Genomic DNA, 10,020 nt, shown 5'->3' with positions numbered 1-10,020 from the left:
AGGGGGGAATATGAGCCATGCATACAGAAGGGGGGAATATGAGCCATGCATACAGGAGGGAGGGGGAATATGAGCCATGCATAAAGGAGGGGGGTGAATACGAGCCATACATATAGGAGGGGGGATATGAGCCATGCATACAGGATGGGGGTGAATATAAGCCATGCATACAGGAGGGGGGAAATATGATCCATGCATACAGGAGGGGGGGTGAATATGAGCCATGCATACAGGAGGGGGGATATGAGCCATGCACACAGGAGGGGGGATATGAGCCATGCATACAGGAGGGGGGAATGTGAGCCATGCATATGGGATGAGCCATGCATACAGGTGGGGGAATATGATCCATGCACACAGGAGGGGGGAATATGAGCCATGCATATGGGATGGGAGGGAGATGAGCCATGCATACAGGAGGGGGATATGAGCCATGCATACAGGAGGGGGGATATGAGCCATGCATATGGGATGGGAGGGAGATGAGCCATGCATACAGGAGGGGGGAATATGAGCCATGCATACAGGAGGGGGGAATATGAGCCATGCATATGGGATGGGAGGGAGATGAGCCATGCATACAGGAGGGGGGATATGAGCCATGCATATAGGAGGGGGGAATATGAGCCATGCATACAGGAGGGAGGGGGAATATGAGCCATGCATATAGGAGGGGGGAATATGAGCCATGCATACAGAAGGGGGGAATATGAGTCATGCATACAGGAGGGAGGGGGAATATGAGCCATGCATAAAGGAGGGGGGTGAATACGAGCCACACATATAGGAGGGGGGATATGAGCCATGCATACAGAATGGGGGTGAATATAAGCCATGCATACAGGAGGGGGGGTGAATATGAGCCATGCATACAGGAGGGGGGGTGAATATGAGCCATGCATACAGGAGGGGGGATATTAGCAATGCACACAGGAGGGGGGATATGAGCCATGCATACAGGAGGGGGGAATATGAGCCATGCATATGGGATGAGCCATGCATACAGGTGGGGGAATATGATCCATGCACACAGGAGGGGGGAATATGAGCCATGCATATGGGATGGGAGGGAGATGAGCCATGCATACAGGAGGGGGATATGAGCCGTGCATACAGGAGGGGGGATATGAGCCATGCATATGGGATGGGAGGGATATGAGCCATGCATACAGGAGGGGGGAATATGAGCCATGCATACAGGAGGGGGGAATATGAGCCATGCATATGGGATGGGAGGGAGATGAGCCATGCATACAGGAGGGGGGATATGAGCCATGCATATAGGAGGGGGGAATATGAGCCATGCATACAGGAGGGAGGGGGAATATGAGCCATGCATATAGGAGGGGGGAATATGAGCCATGCATACAGAAGGGGGGAATATGAGTCATGCATACAGGAGGGAGGGGGAATATGAGCCATGCATAAAGGAGGGGGGTGAATACGAGCCACACATATAGGAGGGGGGATATGAGCCATGCATACAGAATGGGGGTGAATATAAGCCATGCATACAGGAGGGGGGGTGAATATGAGCCATGCATACAGGAGGGGGGTGAATATGAGCCATGCATACAGGAGGGGGGATATGAGCCATGCACACAGGAGGGGGGATATGAGCCATGCATACAGGAGGGGGGAATATGAGCCATGCATATGGGATGAGCCATGCATACAGGTGGGGGAATATGATCCATACACACAGGAGGGGGGAATATGAGCCATGCATATGGGATGGGAGGGAGATGAGCCATGCATACAGGAGGGGGATATGAGCCATGCATACAGGAGGGGGGATATGAGCCATGCATATGGGATGGGAGGGAGATGAGCCATGCATACAGGATGGGGGAATATGAGCCATGCATACAGGAGGGGGGAATATGAGCCATGCATATGGGATGGGAGGGAGATGAGCCATGCATACAGGAGGGGGGATATGAGCCATGCATATAGGAGGGGGGAATATGAGCCATGCATACAGGAGGGGGGAATATCAGCCATGCATATGGGATGAGCCATGCATACAGGTGGGGGAATATGATCCATACACACAGGAGGGGGGAATATGAGCCATGCATATGGGATGGGAGGGAGATGAGCCATGCATACAGGAGGGGGATATGAGCCATGCATACAGGAGGGGGGATATGAGCCATGCATATGGGATGGGAGGGAGATGAGCCATGCATACAGGAGGGGGATATGAGCCATGCATACAGGAGGGGGGATATGAGCCATGCATATGGGATGGGAGGGAGATGAGCCATGCATACAGGAGGGGGGAATATGAGCCATGCATACAGCAGGGGGGAATATGAGCCATGCATATGGGATGGGAGGGAGATGAGCCATGCATACAGGAGGGGGGATATGAGCCATGCATATAGGAGGGGGGAATATGAGCCATGCATACAGGAGGGGGGAATATCAGCCATGCATATGGGATGAGCCATGCATACAGGTGGGGGAATATGATCCATACACACAGGAGGGGGGAATATGAGCCATGCATATGGGATGGGAGGGAGATGAGCCATGCATACAGGAGGGGGATATGAGCCATGCATACAGGAGGGGGGATATGAGCCATGCATATGGGATGGGAGGGAGATGAGCCATGCATACAGGAGGGGGATATGAGCCATGCATACAGGAGGGGGGAATATGAGCCATGCATACAGGAGGGGGGAATATGAGCCATGCATATGGGATGGGAGGGAGATGAGCCATGCATACAGGAGGGGGGATATGAGCCATGCATGAAGGATGGGGGGAGGTGAGCCATGCTTACAAGATGGGAGGAGGGCATTATACAGTATTGAGCATCATGTGGGGTCCTTATACACTATGTAGCATCATGTGTGGCTATTTTACAGTATGGAGCATCATGTGTGGCCATTATACAGCATGGAGCATCATGTGTGGCCATTATACAGTATGGAGCAACATGTGTGGCCATTATACAGTATTGAGCATCATATTGGGTCATTATACAGTATGGAGCATCATGTGTGGCCATTACACAGTATGGAGCATCATGTGTGGCCATTGTACAGTATGGAACATCATGTGTGGCCATTATACAGTATTGATCATGTGGGGTCATTATACAGTATGGAGCATCATGTGTGGCCATTATTCAGTATGGAGCATCATTTGTGGCCAATGGCCATTATACAGTATTGAGCATCATGTGGGGTCATTATACAGTATGGAGCATCATGTGTGGCCATTATACAGTATGGAGCATCATGTGTGGCCATTATACAGTATGGAGCATCATGTGTGGCCATTATACAGTATTGAGCATCATGTGTTGCTATTATACAGTATGGAGCATCATGTGTGGCCATTACACAGTATGGAGCATCATGTGTGGCCAATGGCCATTATACAGTATTGAGCATCATGTGTGGCCATTATACAGTATGGAGCATCATGTGTGACCATTATACAGTATTGAGCATCATGTGTGGCCATTATACAGTATTGAGCATCATGTAGGATCATTATACAGTATGGGGAACTGTGTGTGGCCATTATACAGTATGGAGCATTATGTGTGGCCGTTATACAGTATTGAGCATCATGTGTGGCCATTATACAGTATTGAGCATCATGTGTCGCCATTATACTGTATTGAGCATCATGTGTGGCCATTATACAGTATGGAGCACTGTGTGGCCATTTTTTTTTGGTTATAATTATTGTATATGAAACAGTGTGATCAGCAGTGCTAAATGTGTGTGATTGGGACGTGGATATGGGTGTGACTAGTTGTGAAATGGATATGGTCAGAGGCGTGGCCTAAAATTTGCCGTGGCGCACTATGCGCGCCGCAAACTTTATGCCTCTTTCCCTTCTTCAAAAGTTGGGAGGTATGACACCACATTTGCCAGATCACGACAAGTGCCACAAATCCCATAGGGAATGAATGAGGCCAAAAGCCGTGTTGCTGTAAGTGATCCGTTACACGGCAGATGCAGAAAAACTGCCGGATCTGCTGCAAAAGGCTACTTTCACATCAGCGATTCTTGCCAAAGTCACTGCCGATAGTGTCATACTCACCAAAGGGGAGGCAGCACTAAAAGTGCCTAGGGCAGCAGAAACTCTAAATACGGCCCTGCATGATGCCCCAAAGTTACATGCACCGCAATAAACGTTTCAGCCGATGTACTTGAGGGCCTCATGTCAAAATTGTTCCCATTAGAAGAAAGTGTGTCTCCCATACTGTTTGCTTATCCAGTGAATGCAAGGCCTGCCCTGCACGAATGTTACATGACCTCCAATAACTGTTTCAGCAGATGTATTTGAGGGCCTCAGGACAAAATTGTTCCCATTAGAAGAAAGTCTGTCTCCCATACTGTTTGCTTATCCCCATACTGTTTGCTTATGCATTGAATGCAAGGCCTGGCCTGCCCCAAAGTAAGGGTACCGTCACACAGTACCATTTTAATCGCTACGACGGCACGATCCGTGACGTCGCAGCGATCGTATGATTATCGCTCCAGCGTCGTAGACTGCGGTCACACGTTGCAATCACGGCGCTGGAGCGATGCCGAAGTCCCCGGTAACCAGGGTAAACATCGGGTAACTAAGCGCAGGGCCGCGCTTAGTAACCCGATGTTTACCGTGGTTACCAGCGTAAACGTAAAAAAAACAAACAGTACATACTTACATTCCGGTGTCTGTCCTCCGGCGTCTCAGCTTCTCTGCACTGTGTGAGCACCATAGCCGGAAAGCACAGCGGTGACGTCAGACGTCACCGCTGTGCTCGCTTTCCGGCTGGCAGGCGCTCACACAGTGCAGAGAAGCTGAGACGCCGGGGACAGACACCGGAATGTAAGTATGTACTGTTTGTTTTTTTTACGTTTACGCTGGTAACCATGGTAAACATCGGGTTACTAAGCGCGGCCCTGCGCTTAGTTACCCGATGTTTACCCTGGTTACAAGCGAACACATCGCTGGATCGCTGTCACACACAACGATCCAGCGATGTCAGCGGGTGATCAAGCGACGAAAGAAAGTTCCATACGATCTGCTACGACGTACGATTCTCAGCAGGATCCCTGATCGCTGCTGCGTGTCAGACACTGCGATATCGTAACGATATCGCTAGAACGTCACGAATCGTACCGTCGTAGCGATCAAAATGGTACTGTGTGACAGTACCCTTACATGCATCCCAATAACCTTTTCAGCAGACGTACTTGAGGCCATGTGCACACGTTCAGTATTTTTTGTTTTTTTCGTGATAAAAACGCGAAAAAAACGCTAACATATGCCTCCTATTATTTACAGTGTATTCCGCATTTTTTGTGCAAATGTTGCATTTTTTTCCGCGAAAAAATCGCATCGCGGAAAAAAAAGCAACATGTTCATTAAAAATGCGGAATTGCGGGGATTCCGCACACCTAGGAGTGCATTGATCTGCTTACTTCCCGCACGGGGCTGTGCACACCATGCGGGAAGTAAGCAGATTATGTGCGGTTGGTACCCAGGGTGGAGGAGAGGAGACTCTCCTCCACGGACTGGGCACCATATAATTGGTCAAAAAAAAGAATTAAAATAAAAAATAGTAATATACTCACCTTCGATGGCCCCCGGAGTGTTCCCGCCTCTCACCGCTGCATGCTGCCGCTTCGGTTCCTATAGAGGGTGTGGTGAAGGACCTGTGATGACGTCGCTGTCTTGTGATTGGTCGGGAGACCGGTCATGTGACCGGTCATGTGACCGCGACGTCATCTAAGGTCCTGAACCACACCATCTATAGGAACGGACGCCGCTGAGGATATCGGCTGTCTGCAGAGGGTGAGTATAACCATTTTTTTTTTTTTTTTATTATTTTTAAACATTCTATCTTTTACTATAGACGATGCATAAGCAGCATCTTTAGTAAAAAGTTGGTCACACTTGTCAAACACTATGTTTGACAAGTGTGACCAACCTGTCAGTCAGTTTTCCAAGCTATGCTACAGATCGCTTGGAAAACTTTAGCATTCTGCAAGCTAATTACGCTTGCAAAATGCTAAAAAAATGGGAAAAAAACGCAAAAAAAAAATGCGGATTTCTTGCAGAAAATTTCCGGTTTTCTTCAGGAAATTTCTGCAAGAAATCCTGACATGTGCACATACCCTGAGGATCTCATGACAAAATTGATCCCATTAGAAGAAAGTGTGTCTCCCATACTGTTTGCTTATGCACTGAATGCAAGGCCTGCCTTGCACCAATGTTACATGCACCCCAGTAACTGTTTCAACAGAAGTACTTGAGGGTCTCAGGAAAAAATTGTTCCCATTATAAGAAAGTGTGTCTCCCATACTCTTTGCTTATGCACTGACTGCAAGGCCTGCCCTGCACCAATGTTACATGCACCTCCAATAACTGATTAAGCAGACGTATTTCAGGGCCTCAGGACAAAATTGTTCCCATTAGAAGAAAGTGTGTCTCCCATACTGTTTGCTTATGCACTCAATGAAAGGCCTTCCCTCCACAAATGTTATATGCACCCCAATAACTGTTACAGCAGATGTACTTGAGGGTCTCTGAACAAAATTGTTCCCATTAGAAGAAAGTGTGTCTCCCACACTGTTTGCTTATGCAGTGAATTCAAGGCCTGTCCTGCACCAATATTACATGCACTCCAATAACCCTTTGAAACCACATACTGGATGACCACATGAAACAAAAGTTCCCATTATTATATTTATTTATTACCACAAATGTTCTCCATGAAGTGAATGCAAGGCCTGGCTATAATTTGCATGCACCACAATCCCCCTTGGAAGAAATGTGGAAGAGGGTCACATCAAAAACTTTTCACATTACAAAAGAGCCCTTCACCTATACTTGGAATGCCCATACACTAAGTTCATGGGCTGACAAACATTTCCCCATGGGGGGGTAAATTGTTTTTTAAAATTTGTTTATGGCCATAATACACCTTGCAAAAAACTAGAGTGGCTGTAGCATGATAGAATACGTTCACCATCATGTTCTAGTAGTGGTGTCTGAAGAGATGTGGAGGATGTCCTCCTATGAATGTTTTCCCAATTTAAATGAGCGGGACTCCTATACTTGGAATGTCCATACACTAACTGTAAGGGCTGACAAAACATTTCCCCCTGGGGGTCTAATTTTTTTTAAATTGTTTACGGGGAACAGAAACACCATTGCCAAAAATTAGAGTTACTGTTGCATCACGGAATACATTCACCCTCATATTCTAGTGGTGGTGTCTGAAGAAACGTGAAGGATGTCCTCCTATGAATGTTTTCCCAATTTAAAGGAGCATATCTCCTATACTTGGAATGCCCAGACAATAAGTGTAAGGGCTGACAAACATTTCCCCCTGGGGGGGACTACTATTTAAAAAAAAAAATATTTACGGGCATCAGAAACACCCTTGTCAAAAATTAGAGTAACTCTTGCATCATGGAATACATTCACCCTCATGTCCTAGTGGTGGTGTCTGAAGAGATGTGGAGGATGTCCTCCTATGAATGTTTTCCCATTTGAAAGGACCGGTATAACAGGCCAGATTAACCCCCTGCCCAGAATATACCCGGGGTTAAAGTGGCCTAGGGCAGATTATACCCCGGGTATATTCTGGCCTAGGTCAAACTATACCCCATGGTATAAATTGGCTTAGGCCAGTTTATACCCTTTCTGGGCCAGAATATACCTCAGTTGCGGTAGATCAGATTTTTCAGGCTTTTGAGAACCATTGAGTGATATACTCAATAACGGGGCGTCAGGTAGCACGCGGGGCCCCAGGCAGCACACATGGTGCAGAGACAGCGAATGGGGTCCCAGGCAGCACACCGGGCTCCACACAGCGCACAGGGGCCCAGGCAGCACACAGAGGCTCCAGGCAGCACACGGGGGGAAGTGATAGCAAACGGGGTCCCGGGCAGCACATGGTGCCCCAGGCAGTGAACAGGGCATCAGGCAGTGCACAGGGCCCCAGGCAGTGCACAGGGCCCCAGGCAGCACACAGGGGCCGCAGGCAGCACACAGGGGCCCATAGCAGCACACAGGACCCCAGTCAGAACACGGGGGCCCCAGGCAGTGCACAGGGCCCCAGGCAGCATACAGGGTCCCAGGCAGCATACAGGGGCCCCTGGCAGTGCACAGGGCCTCAGGAAGCACACATGGGCCCGAGGCAGCAAACGGGGGGCAGAAACAACGAATGGAGTCCAAAACAGCACATGGGGCCCCAGGCCCCTTTGTGATGTCTGCGGCCCCTGTGCACTGACTGGGGCCCAGTATTAAGTACTTAACTCAATGGTTCTCAAAAGCATGAAAAATCTGATCTACAGCAGCTGGGGTATATTCTGGCCCAGAGGGGTATAAACTGGCCTAGGCCAATTTATACCCCGGATTAAAGTTTGGCTTAGGCCAGAATATACACGGGGTATAATTTGACCTAGGCCACTTTAACCCTGGGGTATATTCTGGGTGGGGGGGGATTAATCTGGCCTGTTACACCAGGTTGCACACCAAAAATAATCATTTATGGCTACGTTCACATTTGCGTTTTGCGGTGCAGCGTCGGCGACGCAACGCACAACGCATGCAAAACGCATGCACAACGCAGCATTTTGTGACGCATGCGTCCATTTTTGGCATGATTTTTGGTGCAAAAAAACTGCATCATGCATGCAGCGTCCTCTGTGCCCTGACGCTTGCGCCAAAAATGACGCATGCATCACAAAACGCTAGACAACGCATGTCCATGCGCCCCCATGTTAAATATAGGGGCGCATGACGCATGCGTCGCCGAACCTGCACCCGATGCAACGCAAATGTGAACGTAGCCTATGTTCACCTTGATTCATGTGATTTTTCTCACTACACTACAAACTCCCACCTGGGACTTTCCTGTGTTTTAAAGTAGCAATGATCAAGAGAGTTTTATCTTGCTCACTGTTTTTAATGAGAAGGCTATGTATGCACTGAGCGCACGTCATTTAGTCTCCACACATCACCAGCACTGCTTATTACCCCACAAAACAGATTCAGCAATTTATGAGGACCACAGTATAATCAGAACAGTTCAGCATAGCACTATCAGTACTACTTATCAATTAACAACTGACAAGGCACCAATAAACTGAAATAATTTATAATTAGTGAACCGAAGCATAATAATAGTAATAGAGAAGGAAAGAAACAGAGAAAAATCAGAACAAGTATAGCAGAGCATATCAGTGCAAAATCAAGAGAATGTAATTACAATATTTACAGTATTAATAAAAATTTACATTGTTACAAACAGACAGACAGGAACACTTGTTATAGAATACAGACAAAGCAAATAGAAAATCATCGCACTTTGAAACAAAAACAATTGTAAACAGCACTTAAACAACAGACATACAGACAAACAAGAGATAACAAATAACAAATATTTTCTTTTACCTGAGGGCTTTCATCTTTGAATTTGGAAACAACAATGTGTCCTTGGACTCCTTGACCAATTTCTGGGAATTGTAAGAAAAACCATCAGGTTATAAAAATATCTGCATGTAGACAGATGATAACTTTGAACATAGGTCATTCTTGCATAACACTATTACTTGTATTTTATTCAGTTTACAAGACCAGAAATTAACCATTTCTTTCACAAGATAAAGCCACTTTCAAGTGCTCCATCAAGCATTTGTTTTAATATGAGTATACATAAAAATTGTATCTTTTATTGCTTTCCTATATGATTTCTCATGCAAAATGTGATACCCTAGGACAAATACAATACATATTTTTTTTACTTGGATTGAGCATGGCTAGTCTTTTATCTGGTACAATAAATGAGGATCTGTGGTTAAAACATGCAAATCAGGCTTTCAGCATAAATGATACACATGAAAAAAACACTGCTACCCTTACCTTTAAAAGTTTAGTGAGCTATATGTAGGATATAAAGAATATTTAAAATCATGGTGGAAAATCAGGACTCTGGAAGACTATATAAAAAAAAGGGTCGTTCCCAGAGGATTAAAAATTAACCTTATC

Source organism: Ranitomeya variabilis, chromosome 1 (genome assembly GCF_051348905.1).
Source record: "Ranitomeya variabilis isolate aRanVar5 chromosome 1, aRanVar5.hap1, whole genome shotgun sequence".
In the NCBI taxonomy this organism is placed as follows: Eukaryota; Metazoa; Chordata; class Amphibia; order Anura; family Dendrobatidae; genus Ranitomeya; species Ranitomeya variabilis.
Note: the sequence above shows the minus strand (reverse complement) of the source record.